We start from the raw sequence: 20,299 nt of genomic DNA on the forward strand, positions 1-20,299 counted from the left end.
CTCCCCACTGAGCAGAGAGCCCGATGCGGGGCTCCATCCCAGGACCTTGAGATCATGACCTGAGCCGAAGGCAGAGGCTTAACCCACTGAGCCACCCAGGCGTCCCTCATTTTTGTTTTAATCTGCTCTTGTCATTGTGCCATTTTATAGGAACTGTTCTTAGTTATGACATGTATTTTATTTTTTCATCATATGTTTATTTGCGTGCCATATAATGTGCTAGGTGCTAAAGGAAGTATAGGCTTTTTTCCCTTTTACTTTCTGTACTATTACTTTCTTCTGTTTTTGTCAGATTTTGAGCATATAAAATACAAATTTCAAGCATACAAAATCAAAGTGAGTGATATAAATATTCCTATGGCCTTTCAGCAGTTATCAAATGATGACCAATCTAGTTTCCTCTGTGCCCACCCAGATTTTATGAAGCAAATCTCAGCCTATTATTTAATTTGTGAATATTTCACTATGTATTGCCAAAAGACAAGGACTCTCTCATGACAGTACCACCATTTTCATGCTCTCAGAAATATCAACAATAATTTCTTAATATGGTTGACTTGTTATTGTTCTTGTTTTCCTTGCATGAATGGGAATTTTTGTGAGGTCTCTAACATTTTAGTTTACTATCTTTTTTTAAGAGTTACCTCATTATATCCTAAACCTGTGTAAGTTCCATGTAATGTCAAGTGTATGCTGGTTATTTACCCAGGGAAAAAAAAAACTGTCTGCTATTATCATCATCCTTTAGAGTCAAAGTTCTGATCAGGCTGTGGGGTCCTATATGTCCTCTTGAGTTTTAGGAACTTTGAATTTACTCAGTCTTGGATAGTCGTTCGTTCATTTATTCAGCAAATGTTTATCTGTCTGGTATATGCCAGGCATTCTTTTAGGTGCTTGGGTTATATCAGTGAATAAAACAATTATCCTTACTTTTGAAGAAACTACATCCTGCTGGAAGAAACAGACAATAAACAGTAAATATGACACAAAAGTAAATTAGATTTCTTGTTAGAAAATAAGTGTTCTGGGAAAGAAAGTAAGTAGATCAGGATAAATGGGGATTGGAAATTGGTGGTGGGGAAGTAGTATAAGATAAGGCAATCAGGGTAGCTCTCTGAGGAGGATGAGATTTGAACAAAGATATGAACAGGGAAGTAAACATGTTAGCAGACATCTGGGAGAAAAGTGTTCTGTTTTGTAACAGCCAGAGCAAGTGTGCCAGGGTGGTTTGAGAGAAAGCGGATAGCAGGGAGATTGTTTTAGAATGGAATTGAGTCTACAAGGGGAGAATTGAAGGAGAGAAGTCACAAAGGTAAGGTAAGATGGGGTAGTGAGTAGGGGCCTTTGTAGTACAGGCATATAATAGCTTTGAAGGTCACTTGGCTTTTATTATGAGTAATATGGGGGAGCCATTGGACAGTTTTATCAGAGGACTGGCAAGAACTAAATTAAAAGGATCATTTTGGATGCTTTTGAAAATAGACCATAGGGGAGCAAGTAAAGAAGCAGAGAGTATTTTCAGAGACTTTTAGAATAATCTAGGTAAGGGATGATGATGAGTGGGATTGGGAGTTGGTAGTGGCAATGGAGGTAGTGAGATATGGTTGGTTTCTGGATGTAATTTGAAGATAGAGCCAAAGTAATTCCTGGTAGTGTAGAGTAAGCTGAGAGAGTGGAGAGAGTTAGTTAGTTTGAGAAAGGAGAAAAAGAGAACAAGAGGAATAGTGTGACTGATACAGTTGGCCAAAGTTAAAAGGATTGAATTGTCATTAATGAGATGAGAAAACCTGTAGGAAGGTAGTATGGAGCGAGGGGTAGGTTGGTAGGGAATGGTTGAAAGTGTGATTTCTGAATATGTTGAGTTTGAAATGTCTCAGACATCCAGTTGGAGAAGACTGTAACTATGCTTGTCAAATAATACGTGTTCAGCATCAGCAACAACAGTGAATGCTTGTTAAAAAATTAATTGGATTCTGTATGAGTGGTATTAGAGCATGGAGTCTAATATTCCTATCTCTGCCCTCAGTATGCAGCAAGTCTATTGTGGCTTATGACCTAGGATTCAAAGACATGACAAATACCAATACGGACATCAGCATGCAAATTCAGTAACATGAGAAACTCAAATATTGGATTTCTGGTAGCTTGTATTTTATCACATTTTTCCTATTTAAAACATCAGAAGGCATTTAAAAACATCCTTTAGTAGGTGGGATATTCAGTAGAAATAGTTGTGGGGTCATTGAATAATTAGCTCTTCTAATTAGATAAAGTACCTTTGGATTTTGTTGCCTCGTGAGAGTAAAGTAGAAAAATCTAGTACTAGAAAAATTTTTACTTTGAATTATTTTCCCAGTGAATGGTGACTTAATTTTTTCCCCTTTGCTTTTGTAGACATATGACATGTAAATTCATAGAAACTACTTATGAAATTTTAGGTATGTCATATTTTATTAATATATTCAGATTATTCTGTGCTTTTGTGTTTTTGTTTAGTTTCTACAACACAATTTAGAAGTCCTGATTTTAGGGTTTTAAAACTTTTTTTTTCATATTGCTCAACTTTTCTCATAAGCATCCTGCTGAATAATTTTACTCAAAAGATTAGGGAGTAGTCTGAAGTATAGTATCTTTTCCTTGTTACAGATTCTACCAAAGCAGGGGCACCTGGGTGCCTCAATTGGATAAGTGTCTGATTTTGGCTCCTGTCATGATCTCAGGGTCCTGGGATTAATAACCCCCCCCCCACACACACACACAGGGCTCCCCTCAGCAGGGGAGCTTGTCCTTTTCCCTCTCCCCTCCTCTGGCTCATGTGTGTGTGTGCTTGCTCTCTCAAATAAATAATTAAAAAATTTTTCTTCCAAATCAAAGAAAAATGCCTTTTCTTGAAACCTAGTTAATTTGAGGGATTTTCTTGCTCTCTCAAATAAATAAATTAAAAAAAATTTCTTCCAAATTAAAAAAAATGCCTTTCTTGAAACCTAGTTAATTTGAGGGATTTTCAAAAACTCTAATTCTTTTATGTGGCTCACTAATTCTGTAGAACCAGGCAGAGAGAAATGCATAACGCATATAAACATGTATACTATATGCCAAGAAGTTTTCGGGTCTTATGTATTTAAATTTCTTCTGATGGGTTAAAAGGTGTTAAGTCTGGCATATCTCACAAATATTCAGTATTATAGTAAACACAGAGGGCCCTGTGTTTCAGAGACAGAAGTCAGAGCTTTGCCTGTATTCTTAAAAGGAAAAAAAAAAAACCAATTAAATCATTTGCCTTCTTTTTTTTATTTGTTCTGGTGCAGTGACTCAGGTGCCCCTCACTGCTGATTTTGTGCAGATTGAATAGATGAAGAAGGTAGTTGTGAAGTCTCTTAGTCTTCTTAGGAACCATGTCTGGTTGCTAAGTTTATGAACTTTTTTTTTAAGATTTTATTTATTTATTTGACAGAATGATATCACAAGTAGCCAGAGAAGCAGGCAGAGAGAGAGGAGGAAGCAGGCTCCCTGCTGAGCAGAGAGCCTGATGAGGGGCTCAATCCCAGGATCCTGGGATCATGACCTGAGCCGAAGGCAGAGGCTTTAACCCACTGAGCCACCCAGGTGCCCCAGTTTGTGAAGTTTTAAGATTCTACATTGAGTCTCTCTCTGCTAGACCCAGCAAATTGGGAATTACCATTTCCTCTGTTTAACTAAGTGCCAATTATGTGGAGATACACAGTAAACATTAATTCACTAGTTTTCCCTCTTAATTCTGCTTGGTGTTGTATTTTGGTATACTTTCATAGAGTGTATTATGTGAGAGCAGAAGAGACAGTGGATTAGACTCAAAATGTTTGTAATAGTGTAATATGCTAGTAAATAGATTTCTCAACTGAAGATTTCTGTGTTCTCCTTCTGGCTCTGTAACTTGTTAGAGAAATTGTTTTTCTCTGTGCCATAGCTTTGAAGATAAATGATATATAGAAGCTTTAGAGCTTAGAGATCTTGGAGATCAACTAGCCTAATCCCTTATTTTTCAGATAAAGAAACCCGTGTGTTCATAGAGCTGAGACACCATTCCCATGGACATAGTGGGCAGAAAGAAGTGTGGTATGTGCTTTATGCAGCATTATACAACATGCCAAATGTTAGATGGTGGCCCACAGATCACAAAACTTTGGTTTTATTATACCAGGGGAGCTAGAACTATGAAGTGGATACCTTAGTAGATGGTCTCTTCTGTCACGTGATGGATTTCTTTTCCCCCTTGACCATATGCCTGTACCTGCTGGGCACAAAACTGATTATTAGTCTTAAGCCAAGTTTATTGAACTCTGAATTGTATAGCCATCAGACGTTAGTTTTCCAGGCAGTAAGTGACAATAATATAATGTATATAATTTTATCAACTTAACTCTTGAATAGATTGCATAAATAATTATGGCAGAAAAACCAAGAGAAAAATCCAGAGTTAAAGTCAATCCTGATTAAAAAAATTTGAGAGTATTTTCAAAATATTTTTCATCTATGTCATTGCCTAGGAGATAATGCTGAGTAGGGTTTTCTAAACTACAGTATAATGCATGGGTCAAAGTTTTACAAGTTGAGTATATCTAGAATTGAATATTAGTTTTAGAAGATTAGTCTGTTGAAGTACATTTTAATTCAGTGGAATATAAAAATTACAGAAATCACTGGATTTTTTTAGGCAGTAGTTAAAAGCCATATCAGTATCTCCTTGAGAGATAGTTGCAGTGTTAGCTATTTCTAATTTTTATTTAATTTAAAGATAGCATAATAATACTGAAGACATTTAAAGTTTGTTTGTTTGTTTGCTTATTTATTTATTTATTTATTTATTTTTAACTAATCTTTACACCCAGTGTGGGGCTTGAACTCACAACCCTGAGACTGAGTCCTATGCTATTCTGACTAAGCCAGCCAGGTGCCCCTGCTGAAGACATTAAATAGGTCACTGAATTACTCAGCCGTTGTCGTGGCAGTGCTATATAACAATGCCAAAATGTTAGATGGCTTACAACAACGAAAAATTAGGTTTTTAACTCATGATTCTGTGGGTCTGTGAGGGAGACTCTACCTCCTTCTGTGGATTGGATTCACATCTTTGTCATGAGTTCCATTTTGGGTCTCTTGACTTCCTGGGCCACCATCTTCTTAGGATAGATGGAAGGAGCTCAAGAGACCAAGCCAAATAATTTAAGACATTTAAAGTCTTTGACCAAGTTTTGTTTATTGGTATTCCATTGACCAAAGCAAATTACATGGCTAAGCCCCCAATTTTTTAGGCTGGGAAATACTTTGCTCCACTGACTGTAGTGAGAGGTATTAAAAAATCACATGATAAGGGCTCTAAATGTACAAATCTGTAATAGGGAGGGAGTAGAAAATTGGTAACAATAATCTGATTTCGAACAGTCACTTATAAATCTTACTATCTTAATACAGGTTTTTGTTTGTTTATGGCAAGTGTTACTCAGCGTAAAAGTACTATTCAGTCATTGTGAGGCAAGCAATATTTACATACCTGTTCCTTTTCCATTATGTCATTTCAGCTAATCAGTTTTTTGAGTATTTTTATTTTTAATTAAGATACAGTTGGCATATAATATAGGTGTACAACATAGTGATTCAACAATTATATGCACTGTGAAATGCTCACTGCAGGAAGTGTAGTTACCATGTTTTTCCATTCAGACTTATTATGATATTATTGACCATATTCCCTGTGCTGTACTTTTCATCCCCATGACTTATTTAATTAAATTAATTCATTAGTTAATTAATTTTTAAAGATTTTATTTATTTGGGGGAGAATCTTGAGCAGACTCCATGCTGAGCACAGAGCCTGTTGTAGGGCTTGATCCCACAACTCTGGGTCATGACCTGAGCTGAAACCAAGGGTCAGATGCTAAATTGAGTGAGCCACCCAGGTGCCCCATGACTTACGTATAACTGGAAATTTGTACCTCTTAAGCCCTCTTCACCTTTCCACAGTACCTGCATCAATATCCATTTCCACCAATAGTGCATGAACGTTTTCTTTTCTCTACATCCTTGCCAGCACTTGTTACTTATTGTCTTTTTGATACTAGCCCTTCTGACTGGTGTGAGGTGGTATCTCATTGTGGTTTTGACTTACCTTTCCCTGATGATTAGTGATGTTGATCATCTTTTCATGTGTTTATTGGCCATCTCTATGTCTTATTTGGAAAAATGTTCTTTCAGGTATTCGCCCATTTTTTATTGGATTTGTTTTTGTTTGTTTTAGTGTTGAATTATATGGGTTTTGTTATTATATTTTGGATATTAACTCCATATTGGATATGTCATTTCCAAATACCCTGTTTCATTCAGTATGTTGCCTTTTTTCTTTTCTTTCTTTCTCTTTTCTTTCATTTCTTTATTTGGCTTTTCATTTTGTTGATGGTCTCCTTTGTGCAACAGCTTTTTAGTTTGATTTAATCCCAAATGTTTATTTTTGTTCTTGTTTTCCTTGCCTGAGAAGACGTATCCAGAAAACTATTGCTAAGGTTGATGTACAAGATGTACTACTGCCTATGTTTTCTTTTAGGAGTTTTATGATTTCAGGTTTCACATTTAAGTCTTTAAGCATTTTGAGTTTACTTTTCTGTTTGGTGTAAGAAAGTGGTCCACTTTCATTCTTTTGTATGTGGCTATCCAGTTTTCCCAGCACTACTTACTGAAGGGACGATCTTTTCACTATTGTATATTCTTGCCTCCTTTGTTGTCTATTAATTGACCATATAATCATGGATTTTTTTTCCTGATTAAAACACAATAAGCCCTCCTTCTGTTCAAACCTCAAACCAGTTCTATTCTGTTGATTTGTGTGTGTGTTTCTTTTTTATTACCATACTTATTTTTAAGATTTTATATATATATTTGAGAGAGCGAGAGCATGAACAGTGTGAGGAGCAGAAGGAGAAGCAGACTCCCTGTGAGCAGGGAGCCGATGTGGGGCTCGGTCTTCAGATTCTGGGATCATGACCTGAGCTGAAGGCACTTAGCCGACTGAGCTACCCATACTTCGTTGGTTAAGCTTAACTTTTTTTTTTTCTTTTTTTCACCATATCCAGTATACTGTTTATCTGGGAAATTGTCAACTTTTTAGATACTGTCTTCGTCCTTCACCTACATATTTGTTCTCATCTACTATATGAAACCTATTGAAATATATCTTATGGGGTGTCCAGGTGGCTTAGTTGGAAGAACACGTGACTCTTGATCTTAGGGTTGTGAGTTTGAGTCCCACATTGGGTGTAGAGATTACTTAAAATCTTCTAAGATTTTATTTATTTATTTGTCAGAGAGAGTGAGCACAGGCAGAGAGAGAGGCAGGCAGAGGCAGAGGGAGAAGCAGGCTCCCTGCTGAGCAAGGAGCCTGACTTTAAAAAATAAGTGTGTGTGTGTGTGTGTTTATCTTTTATGTCTTTTTTGGTAGCTTATAATTATAGTAGGACTTAAGAGGTTTCATGTGACAGAAACTATGCAAAAAGAATTTATTGGAAAGTATATTTCATAGAATTAAAGGAACAGTGGATTTATCAAGACTGAGGATGGGAACAGTTGGAGCTGCACTTCAGGATTCTCTCAAACAAAATGATAGGGACTCGACTAAGACTCTCTTGCTTGTGTGTATTTAGGACTTTCTTTCACTGCATATTGGCATTCTTCATATGGGAAAAAATATGGCCACCAACAATTCCTAGTTTACATCTTAAAAGTTTCTGCTGTAAGAGAAACAAGTGTCATGATGGAGTCTCTGGTCATCAGTCCAAAAATCTTAGGAATTGGGTTAATTGGTCTAATTAGTTTGTATTCAGTGTCCATCTTTGGATCTGTTTGGCCATGGTTTGAGGTTTGAACAGAAGGAGGGCTTATTGTCTGAAATGAGTGTTTTGAGATTATTGCTAGACAAATAAAAGTAGGTATCCACTAAAGTAATGTGAACTACTAAGGCCCTTTTGTTACCTTTTCGGGGGCAAGGACATACTTGTATATATGTATTCATTTTAGTATGGCTCTTGCCTGAGAACTGGAATAGTAGAGGAACTGTTTAGTAAATAGAGGCTATGGTAATTGTTTGTTTGTTTTTCCCAAGACTGGCTTGGTTTTTCAAAGCTCAGAATTATAGTTGGTAAGTGTTCTAATTCTAAATTATTCGCGTTCATTTTCTTAACTATAAATTAAGAATTTTCCTGTTTCTACTATTGTGATGGGTCTACTATATACTCATTTGAATTCTCATGCCTAATAGTCCTTGCAGCCTATCTTGTCCAGTTTTGAGTCACACTCATATTTTCGCCGTTCTATTTTAGTTCAAGAGCCACTTGAAAATGAATAGGTGCAAACACATAATCTAAAAGCAAGAAGTTGGCTAACCACATTTGGCACAAAAAGAAATTGGACCATGTGCACCACGATTTTATACTTTTGAATGTGTTCAGTTATTTTGGGAAGAAGATAGTTTCCAGTTAGACTTTGCTAAATGTTGTTATACTGTTTCTAGTATATGTGAAAATTGTAGTTTTAGGCATCCAAGTGAGGTGTTAATTTAAGATATATTGCTCATTTGTCAAAAATGATGTGGCATTAAAGTAAGAATTAAAAGCCATTTCACTTGGTAGAATTGGCAGAATTGCTGTAAGCGTGGGGGATATGTGTGTTTCAGTGGTTCAGTTCGTCAAAAATATTTATAGAGCCCCTTTGGGCTCAGAAAAGGGGAAAATATTTCCTGTAGGACTGATAAGTTTTCTGCCCCTTATTCTTTTCTACATTTAAAATGCCTAAAGTATATGAATATATATATGCCTACACTGTAGTTCCCAGGTTTGTTTGTTTGTTTGTTTTGTGCCTGAAGAGACATAAAATTTTTTGGTCAGATTTTACATTCCAATTTTTGGATTATGATAAGGGTAACCTTTTAACTAAATGCCTTTAGAAAAAAAAAAAAAGATTTTATTTATTTATTTATTTGGGAGAGAAAGAGAGCAAGAGAGAGATATCACAAGCAGCAGGGAGGGATAGAGGGAGAAGCAGACTCCCTGATGAGCAGGGAGCCAGATGTGAGACTCTATCCTAGGACTCTGGGAACATGACCTGAACTGAAGACAGGCGCTAAACCAACTGAGCCACCCAGGTGCCTATCTAAATGCTTTCACACACTGAGTTGAAATGGATGTGTTTGTCTTGAGGTCATAGCACTGTGAGCTGCGTATTATTTAAAAGACCCCTGTGGAGGTGCCTGGGTGGCTTAGCTGATCAGTTAAGCATCTGCCTTTGGCTCGGGTCATTAGCCCAGGGTCTTGGGATAGAGGCTGAGTTGGGCTCCCTGCTCAGTGGGGAGTCTGCTTCTCCTTCACTTTCTGTCCCTCCTCCTGCTTGTGCTCACATGTGCGCTCTTTTTCTCTCTTCTCAAATAAATAAAATCTTAAAAAAAAAAAAGACTCCTATAAATTTTCCAACTGCTATTTCTTTTGATCAGAAATAATGGTAGATTGCCATACATAAAGAGCAAGTAGTTATTTTGCTTAGCATATTGCTGTGGAGTGGTAGACTCAGTCAGTTGTATTTTGAACTGACTTGTCAAAATGGAACTCTTCAACACATCACATGGAATGAGCATCTTAAGATTCAGTGACTTTAGAATTCATTCAGTCCAATATCTTATCTTATGTCCCAACATTCTGTTTGATGCAAGAGTCCATTCTGCTACATCCAAAATAATTGGCTTATTTATTAAACATGTATCTGTTTAATCTGTGGGCACTATGTTAGGGATATGTTGGTGAGTAAAATAAAAAGAGACATGCTCCCCTGCCCTTGTGCACATAGTTAAGCTTGTAGTTGAGTGCTCAGTTGGTCATTCAGCCTCAGCAAGTTGGGAAGAATTGATAATGTTAACAATATTGAGTTTTTCTAATCCATGAACATTGAGTATCTCCATTTACTTAGATCTTTTAAAATTTCTTTTATCTGTGTTTTGTAGGTTTCTTACTGATCTGTTTCTTTATTTTAGAGTAGACATAGAGAGTGTGTGGTTGTGTGTGTGGGGGTAGGGGCAGAAGGGATTTCAAGCAGACTCTGCACTAAGTGGGGAGCCCACCTTGGGCCTCGATCTCATGACCCTGAGATGACATGAGCTGAAATCATGATTCAGATTCTTAACCAGCTAAATCACCCAGGCTCCCCTAGGAGGGGTTTTTTGGGTAGATTCTTTGGGATTTTTCTACATAGATGATGATGTAATCTATGAATAAAGACTGTTTTATTCTTCCTCTTAAATTTGTATGCTTTTATTTATTATTTCTTATTTTTTAAATTGAATTAGCCAACATATCTCTTGCCTGTGTCTAGCAAGAAGTTGCTGTGGCCAAGGTCAAAGGGGTTGTTACCTGTATTTTCTTCTAGGATTTTATTGGATTCCTGTCTCACATATAGATCTTTCATCCATTTTGAGTTTATCTTTGTATGGTATAAGAAAATGGTCCAATTTAATTCTTCTACTTGTGGCTGTCCAGTTTTCCAAACATCATTTGCTAAAGAGACTGTCCTTTTTTCATTGGATATTCTTTCCTACTTTTTTGAGGATTAATTGACCATAGAGTTGAGGGTCCATTTATGGGTTCTCTATTCTGTTTCTTGATCTGTTTGTCCTTTTTTGTGCCAGTACCAAAATGTCTTGATGATTACAGCTTTGTAATAGAGCTTGTGATGCCATCAGCTTTGGTTTTCTTTTTCAACATTTTCATTTTTCAACATTTCTCCGGCTATTTGGGGCCTTTTCTGGTTCCGTACAAATTTTAGGATTGTTCCATCTCTGTGAAAAATGTTGATGTTATTTTGATAGGGATTGCACTGATGTGTAGATTGCTCTGGTTAGCATAGACATTTTAACAATATTTAGTCTACCAGTTGATGAGCATGGAATGTTTTTCCATTTCTTTGTGTCTTCCTCAATTTCTTTCATAGGTATTCCATTGTTTCTGGAGTATACATTGTTTATCTCTTTGGTTAGGTTTATTCCTATGTATGGTTTTTGGTGCAATCATAAATGGGATCAATTGCTTAATTTCTCTTTCTTCTGTTTCATTATTAGTGTATAGAAATGCAACTGATTGGGCACCTGGGTGGTTCAGTGTGTTAAGCCTCTGGCTTTGGCTCAGATCATGATCTCAGGGTCCTGGGATCGAGTCCAGCATTGGGCTCTCAGCTCAGCAGGGAGGCTGCTTCCCTCCCTCTCTCTGCCTGCCTCTCTGCCTACTTGTGATCTCTCTCCCTCTCTCTGTCAAATAAATAAGTAAAATATTAAAAAAAAAAAAAAGAAATGCAACTGATTTCATATCCTGCCATATTGCTGAATTCCTGTATGAATTCTAGCAGTTTTGGAGTGGGATCTTTTGGGTTTTTCCACATAAAGTATCATGTCATCTGTGAAGACTGAGAGTTTGACTCTGCCAGTTTAGATGCCTTTTATTTCTTTCTGTTGTCTGATTGCTGAGGCTAGGACTTCTTGTACTATGTTGAACAACAGTGGTGAGAGTGGGCATCCCTGTTGTGTTCCTGACCTTATCTCTTTGCTTAGGTTTATTCCTATGTATGGTTTTTGGTGCAAGCTCTGTTTCTTACCACTGAGGATGATATTTGCTGAGGGATTTTTGTAAATGGATTTTATGATATAGAGGTATGTTCCTTCTATCCCTACACTGAAGAGTTTTTTCTCAAGAAAGGAGGTAGTATTTCATCAAATGCATTCTCTGAATTAATTAAGAGAATCATATGGTTCTTGTCCTTTTATCAGTGTGATGTATCATGTTGATTGATTGGCCGATATTGAACCACCCTTGCAGTCCAGGAATAAATCCCGGTTGGTTGTGAATAATCCTTTTTTAAAAGTCCTATTGGATCCTATTGGCTAGTATCTTGGTGAGAATTTTTGCATCCATGTTCATCAAGGATATTGGTCTGTAATTCTCCTTTTTGGTGGAGTCTTTGGGGATTAAGGTAATGCTGGTCTCATAGAATGAGTTTATAGAAGTTTTTCTTCCATTTCATTTTTTTAAAGGTTTTATTTATTTATTTGAGAGAGAGAGCACATGTGAGAGCATGAGCAGGGTGAGGGGCAGAGGGAGAAGTAGACTCCCCACTGAACAGGGAGCCTCATGCAGGGCTCCATCTGGGAACTCCAGGATCATGACCTGAGCCAAAGGCAGATGCTTAACTGACTGAGCCACCCAGGCACCCCCATTTCAATTTTTTGAAACAGCTTCAGAAGACTAGATGGGTATTAGTTCTCCTTCAAATGTTTGGTGGAATTCACCTGGGAAGCCATGTGGCCCTGGACTACTTTGGGAGGTTTTTGATTACTGCTTCAGTTTCCTTGTTGGTTATGGATCTGTTCAGGTTTTTTGTTTCTACCTGTTTAAGTTTTGGTAGTTTATAAGTTTCTAGGAATGCATCCATTTCTTCCAGATTGCCTTATTTGTTGACATATGGTTGCTCATAGTATGTTTTTAAAATTATTTTTATTACCTTGGTGGTGTTCATGATGTCTCCTCATTATTCATGATGTTATTAATTTGGGTCCTTTCTCTTTTGGATAATTCTGTCTAGGGGTTTATCGATCTTATTATTTCTTTCAAGGAACCAGCTTCTAGTTTCATTGATCTGTTTTACTATTCTTTTGGTTTCTGTTTCATTTCTGCTCTAATCTTTATTATTTCTCTTCTCCTTGATTTAGGCTTTATTTGCTGTTCTTTCTTCAGCTCCTTTAGGTGTAAGATTAGCTTGTATATTTGAGACCTTTCTAGTTTTTTGAGAAAGGCTTGTATTTCTATATACTTCCCTCTTAGGACTGCCTTTGCTGCATTCCAAAGGTTTTGAACATATGTGTTTTCATTTTCATTCGTTTCCATGAATTAAAAAAATAAAATTCTTTAATTTCCTGGTTGACCCATTCATTCTTTAGTAGGATGCTTTTTAGCCTCCGAGTATTTGAGTTCCTTCCAGATTTCCTCTTGTGATTGAGTTCTAGTTTCAAAGCATTGTGTTCTGAAAACATGCAGGGAATCATCCCAGTCTTTTGGTACTGATTGAAACCTGATTTGTGACCCAGTATGTGATCTGTTCTGGAGAATGTTCCATGTGCATTTGAGAAGAAAGTGTATTCTGTTGCTTTGGGATGGAATGACCTATATATATACGTGAAATCCATCTAGTCCACTGTGTCATTCAAAGCCATTGTTTCCTTGTTGATCTTATGCTTACGTGATCTGTCCATTGCTGTGAGTGGGGTGTTAAAGTCCCCTATTTATATTGTATTATTATCAGTATGTTTCTTTAATTTTGTTATTAATTGGTTTATATATAATTGACTGCTCCCAAGTTAGCAGCATAAATACTTATAATTGTTAGATCTTAATGTTGGATAGAATCTTTAAGAATGATACAGTACTCTTCTTTATCCCTTACTACAGTCTTTGGTTTAAAATATAATTTGTCTGATATAGGGATTGCTATGCCAGGTTTGTTTGTTTTTAAAGGACTTTATTTATTTGTTTATTTAAGTGTTTCCTCTTTTATTTTCTGGAAGTGATTGTAGAGAGTTGATATTATTCTTTAAATGTTCGGAGAATTCACTGGTGAAGCCATCTGTGTGTGATGCTTTCTTTTTTGGAAGGTTATTAATTATTGTTAAGTTTTTTGAAAATTATAGGGTTATTCAGGATATCTAATTTTCCTAGTGTGAAATTTGGTACTTTTGGCCCAAATCTATGGGCCTAGAATTGTTGCAGTATTCCTCTATTACCCTTTCAATGTCCAGAGGATTGGTAGTTATGACCCATCTTTCATTTTTTTATATTAGTAATTTGTGTCTTCTCTTTTCTTGTTTAGCTTGGCTAGCAGTTTATCAGTTTTATTGATCTTTTGGTGTTTGTTTTTTGATTTATCTGTATTTTCCCATTTCAATTTCATTGATTTGTTACATTTTTTATTATTTCTTATCATTTGTTCTTCTTTTTCTGGTTTCCTAAGGTTCCTAATGAAGCTTACAAATATTTTAGGTATTTTTTCTTTTCTAGTATACGCATTCAGTTCAACAAGTTTGTAAGTACTGCTTTTCACTGCATCCCACAATTTTTGGCAAGTTGTATTTTCATTTAGTTCAAAATATTTTTAAATTTCTCTTGGGTCATCTTCTTTGACTAATGTTCATTTAGAAGTGTATTGTTTATTTCCAAAACATGGGAATTCTCCAGCTCTCCTTCTGTTACTGATTTCTAGTTTAATTTACATTGTGGTTGAGAACATATTTATATGATTTTTATTTTTTCACACTTGTCAAGTTATGTTTTATGGCCCAGAATATGGTCTTCTTTGGTGAATGTTCCCTGTGAGCTTAAGAAGAAAATGTATTCTCCTGTTGTTAGATGGAATGTTCTATAAATGTCAGTTGGATGATATTGGCTGGTGGTGCTGTGCAGGTATTTATATCCTCACAAATATTCTGCCTGCTTGATCTATCACAGGTCAAGATCTCTTTCACAGAGGGATGTTGAAGTCTCCAACCATAATATGGCATTGTCTGTTTCTCCTTTAAAAAAAACCAACACATATATTTTTAAAGTAATCCCTTTAAAAAAATTTATTATTATTATTTTTTTACTTTCAAGTAATCTCTACAGCCAACATTAGGCTTGGACTCACAACCCCAAGATGAGGAGTCACATGCTGTACCAGCTGAACCAGCCAGGCGCCCTTCTCCTTTCATTTTTATAAGTTTTTGCTTTATAGATATTGACACTGTTAAGTGGTTACTTGTTTGGGATTGTTATATCCTCTTGGAGAATTGATCCCTTTATCAGTATACAAAGCTCCTCTTTCTCTGCAGTAATCTTCCTAGTTCTGAAGTCTGCTTTTTTAAAAATCAGTATAGCTGTTTCAACTTTCTCTTTTTTTTGAATGTTAGAAATTTGTTATTATTAAGCTCAATTTAATATACACAACATTTCAAGTTACCCTTCTTTAACCACTCTCCCATCCTACACCCAAATTCCTCACTTAGCTTCTAGCAGTTTGTCAAAATTACCATTTAAGTGTTCCTACCAGTTTATGGCTCCAGCAGCTTCTGCTTCAGGTAAAGAGATCTGACTTGCTATCTCTCTCTGGATTGTCTGTCTCTCCATGGCAGTCTGTCTTATGAACTCAGTTTTCTGATGGATCAAAGCTACTGATACTTAGTTTGTTCTAACTTTTTTTGTTGTAAGGAAGGGAGTGATGACTTCCAAGCCTTTTAGCTGAAACTAGAAGTTGGGATTATTTGTCTTTTTATTATTGAGTTGTAAGAGTTACTTATACTATGTGGGTACAAGACTTTTTTTGGATATATGATTTGTTAAGTATTTTCTCATCCTATAGTTTTATTTTACTTTCTTCATAATATCATTTTTGCCATAAACATTTAAAATTTCAATATAGTTCAGTTTACCTATTTTGTTCTTTGGCCATTGTGCTTTTGGTGTCATTTCAGAAATCATTGCTTAACTGAAGGGCATGAAAGTTTACACCTGTTTTCTTCTAAGAGTTTTATAGTTTTACCTCTTACATTTAGGTCTATGGTCCATTTTGAATTAAGTTTTGTGTATGGTGTGAGGTAAGGGTTCAATTCCATTCTTTTGCATGTAAATATCTGATTACCTAGCATGATTTGTTAAAGACTGTTTTTTCCCCATTTTTAAATATTACTTCGGGATGCCTGGGTGGTTTAGTAGGTTAAATATCTGCCGTTGGCTCAGGTCATGATCCCAGGGTCCTGGGATAAAGTCCTGAATCAGGTTCCTTGCTTGGTGGGGAGTGTGCTTCTATGTCTGCTTGCTGTTCCTCTTGCTTGTGCGGGTGCACGTGCACTCTTTCTGACAAATAAAGTCTTTTTTTTTTTTTTTTAAAGATTTTATTTATTTATTTGACAGAGAGAAATCACAAGTAGGCAGAGAGAGAGAGAGAGAGAGAGAGAGAAGCAGGCTCCCTGCTGAGCAGAGAGCCCGATACGGGACTTGATCCCAGGACCCTGAGATCATGAACTGAGCCGAAGGCAGCGGCTTAACCCACTGAGCCACCCAGGCACCCCAGTGACAAATAAAATCTTAAAAAAAAAATTATTACCTGCCTGTTGAAATATTTTAAAGTGTTGGCTTTGTATTCTCAGATTTTGTGTTTGTGTGCAAATTTAGTAAGCATTTGCATTGAAGGTAAAAGAAATGTTCAACCCAGTAAGGTAGCATTAGGCAAACTTCTAAAAGTATCCCTAAGGCCTTAGAGGCATGGTTTGATGTTAGTAATGAGAGCTGTCTTAATTCTGAGTAGAATGAGAAATTTGTTGTGTTTTGAAGAGGTCACAGTTTGGTAAACTGATAGCTTTTTGTTAGCCTGGCAGAATATTTAACATTCTCTTAGGCTAAATAAAACCTCTTAAAAATGGACATCTTATTTGAATTGAGCAACTATTAGTATTCATTAACATGGTGATTTAGAGTTAAGGGCCAGGTTAAATGTTTATCACTTATCTAAGAAAAATGGCTTGTGGAGAAGACAGATAACTTTTGGAGGAGGGACGAGAGACAGGGAGAAAGTTCTGTGTGCATAGTGACAGATACCAGCCCTGAGTGTCTAGGAATAGGTGAGGAAACTTCAAGACATGGTATAATGTAGTGGCTCAGAGCATGTACTTTGAATTCAGAATACTGGTTTGAATCCTGGTTCTACATTTGTTATTTGTAAAAACTTTAGCCTGATTGGTGCTTTTAACAACAATTTGTTTGACACATTTAGTGAATGTACTAGGTCTACTATATTAGGCACTTGATATTTCCAGATAAAAGAGTTGGAATTAGGGTGGGGGTTTATTTAGATAGCTTTAGCATCAGGGGTGGCCTCAGGCTTCCCTGCCTTTCTTAACATTTCTCCTCTTTTACTGCTCTCACCCATGTTCACTTTGACCTAGCTATCAAGGCCTCCTTTCTCATAAGCCTTTTCTCATACCTGGGCTTTTTGTATTTGCTGTTTCTTGTACTTGAAGGCCACCCCCCCACTCCCGTTCTTTCTATGCCTTACTCATTAAGCCCAAATGGCAACTGAATCCATTTTGCCTCCTACCTTCTTATTACCTTTTATAGTATATATTCCAGTATGGGATCCTGATTTATGTTTTGTTTTTCTGTGTTATTTCTCTCTTCTCTAAGAATGTTAGCTCTAGGAAGATTGGGACTGCACTGGTTTCATTTATCATTTAGTCTCCAGTTCCCATTGTAGTTTCTAGCATATAGTAGAGACTCATAAATATGAGTTGGATGGATGAATGAAAGCTTCTGTTAGATTCAGCCATATGAACGTAGGAGGGAAGTGCTAAGACCCTAAAGTGGGGAACAACTTTCTGTAATTAAAGAGCTGTTAATGGTAAAGTGACAGGGGCAGAGATGTGTTGGGTTTTGTAAGTCCTGGCAAGTAGTTTGGATTTTATTAGAATTTTAGTGAAGAGATTTTAGAATGGAGTTTTAATGTAATATAACTTCTTTTCCATAAGATTTCTTTGGCATCTCTGTGAAGAGTAGGTTAGGAGAGGAGAGGACTAGAGGTAGTAGATGGGTTAGGAGACTTTTTTAGTAGATGAGAACATTGCCTGGATTAGTTTGGTAAAAATGGCCATGAAGAAATGGGATAGAGGGATTTGTTTTGGATGTGGAGCTAACATGACTTGCTGATGTGAGGAATGAAGAAGTAGAGCTGATAGAATGATATCCAGATTTCTTGTTTGAGCATTTTGTTAGAAAGTGGTATTATTTACTAGAAAGGGAAATTGAATGAGGAACAAGTTTAGAGGAGGTGTTAAGAATTCCATTTGGGTCACATTTAAGATACTGATAAGAATTCCTAATGGAAATATAAAGTGGAAAGTTGGATTCCAAATACGGAATTTAGAGGACATTTGCGTTGGAATAGAAATTTGGAGATTGCTAGAAAATAGATGGTATTTAAATATATGGCAGTGAGAGATACTACTTAGTGGGGGTGTGTGGCAAGGAATCAGGAGAAGTCTCAGGACTTGGGGAATTTCCAACATTTAGATGTTAAGTCTAGGAGTGTTTGCTTGGGCTTGAAGGATTGGCCACAGAAGGAACACCTGGACTATGTAGCATCTTGGCAATCAAGGGTTCATGAGACAGCTTGGAAGGGTAGAGACATAGCCTCTATTACATATTGCATTTTCAGAAACATTACCTGCAAAAAAAACAAAAAAAAAACCCAAAAGAACAAAAAACCTTTAGAGGACTTGAAGGATTTAAAATTTAAAAGGAAGAGTATTCACATGGCTAACAATTAAATGATGGCTAGCTAATTATGCTATCCTAGAATAAATAATTATTCTTTGTTTTGATATTATTGGAAATTGTGAGTTTTTTTTTTTTTTTTTTTTTTTTTTAATTTTTTATTTTTTATAAACATATATTTTTATCCCCAGGGGTACAGGTCTGTGAATCACCAGGTTTACACACTTCACAGCACTCACCAAATCACATACCCTCCCCAATGTCCATAATCCCACCCCCTTCTCCCAAACCCCCTCCCCCCGGCAACCCTCAGTTTGTTTTGTGAGATTAAGAGTCACTTATGGTTTGTCTCCCTCCCAATCCCATCTTGTTTCATTTATTCTTCTACCCACTTAAGCCTCCATGTTGCATCACCACTTCCTCATATCAGGGAGATCATATGATAGTTGTCTTTCTCTGCTTGACTTATTTCGCTAAGCATGATACGCTCTAGTTCCATCCATGTTGTTGCAAATGGCAAGATTTCATTTCTTTTGATGGCTGCATAGTATTCCATTGTGTATATATACCACATCTTCTTGATCCATTCATCTGTTGATGGACATCTAGGTTCTTTCCATAGTTTGGCTATTGTGGACATTGCTGCTATAAACATTCGGGTGCATGTGTCCCTTTGGATCACTACATTTGTATCTTTAGGGTAAATACCCAATAGTGCAATTGCTGGATCATAGGGCAGTTCTATTTTCAACATTTTGAGGAACCTCCATGCTGTTTTCCAGAGTGGCTGCACCAGCTTGCATTCCCACCAACAGTGTAGGAGGGTTCCCCTTTCTCCGCATCCTCGCCAGCATCTGTCATTTCCTGACTTGTTGATTTTAGCCATTCTGACTGGTGTGAGGTGATATCTCATTGTGGTTTTGATTTGTATTTCCCTGATGCCGAGTGATATGGAGCACTTTTTCATGTGTCTGTTCGCCATCTGGATGTCTTCTTTGCAGAAATGTCTGTTCATGTCTTCTGCCCATTTCTTGATTGGATTATTTGTTCTTTGGGTATTGAGTTTGCTAAGTTCTTTATAGATTCTGGACACTAGTCCTTTATCTGATATGTCGTTTGCAAATATATCTTCTCCCATTCTGTCAGTTGTCTTTTGATTTTGTTAACTGTTTCCTTTGCTGTGCAAAAGCTTTTGATCTTGATGAAATCCCAGTAGTTCATTTTTTCCCTTGCTTCCCTTGCCTTTTGCGTTGTTTCCTAGGAAGATGTTGCTGCGGCAGAGGTCGAAGAGGTTGCTGCCCGTGTTCTCCTCAAGGATTTTGATGGATTCCTTTCGTACATTGAGGTCCTTCATCCATTTTGAGTCTATTTTTGTGTGTGGTGTAAGGAAATGGTCCAATTTCATTTTCCTGCATGTGGCTGTCCAATTTTCCCAGCACCATTTATTGAAAAGGCTGTCTTTTTTCCATTGGACATTCTTTCCTGCTTTGTCGAAGATTAGTTGACCATAGATTTGAGGGTCTATTTCTGGGCTCTCTATTCTGTTCCATTGATCTATGTGTCTGTTTTTGTGCCAGTACCATGCTGTCTTGATGATGACAGCTTTGTAATAGAGCTTGAAGTCCGGAATTGTGATGCCACCAACGTTGGCTTTCTTTTTCAATATCCCTTTGGCTATTCGAGGTCTTTTCTGGTTCCATATAAATTTTAGCATTATTTGTTCCATTTCTTTGAAAAAGATGGATGGTACTTTGATAGGAATTGCATTAAATGTGTAGATTGCTTTAGGTAGCATAGACATTTTCACAATATTTATTCTTCCAATCCAGGAGCATGGAACATTTTTCCATTTCTTTGTGTCTTCCTCAATTTCTTTCATGAGTACTTTATAGTTTTCTGAGTATAGATTCTGTGTCTCTTTGGTTAGGTTTATTCCTAGGTATCTTATG

At 36.7% G+C, this 20,299-nt stretch overlaps 1 protein-coding gene across 8 annotated transcripts in view; it reads left to right on the forward strand.

The window, feature by feature from the left end:
* The window catches only part of RABGAP1L (RAB GTPase activating protein 1 like), a 778,147-nt gene that overhangs the window by 59,022 nt on the left and 698,826 nt on the right, over positions 1–20,299 (forward strand). The window contains exon 2 of one of the 8 annotated variants that reach the window (XM_013061130.2): positions 4,026–4,095. The exons of the other annotated variants lie outside the window; for them this stretch is intronic. The gene's annotated coding sequence lies outside the window, so the exon portion shown is untranslated. The remainder of the gene's footprint in view (positions 1–4,025; positions 4,096–20,299) is intronic. 8 annotated transcript variants of the gene reach the window in all.

Source organism: Mustela putorius, unplaced genomic scaffold (assembly GCF_011764305.1).
Source record: "Mustela putorius furo isolate JIRA1106 unplaced genomic scaffold, ASM1176430v1.1 tig00003942_pilon_pilon_pilon, whole genome shotgun sequence".
In the NCBI taxonomy this organism is placed as follows: domain Eukaryota; kingdom Metazoa; phylum Chordata; class Mammalia; order Carnivora; family Mustelidae; genus Mustela; species Mustela putorius.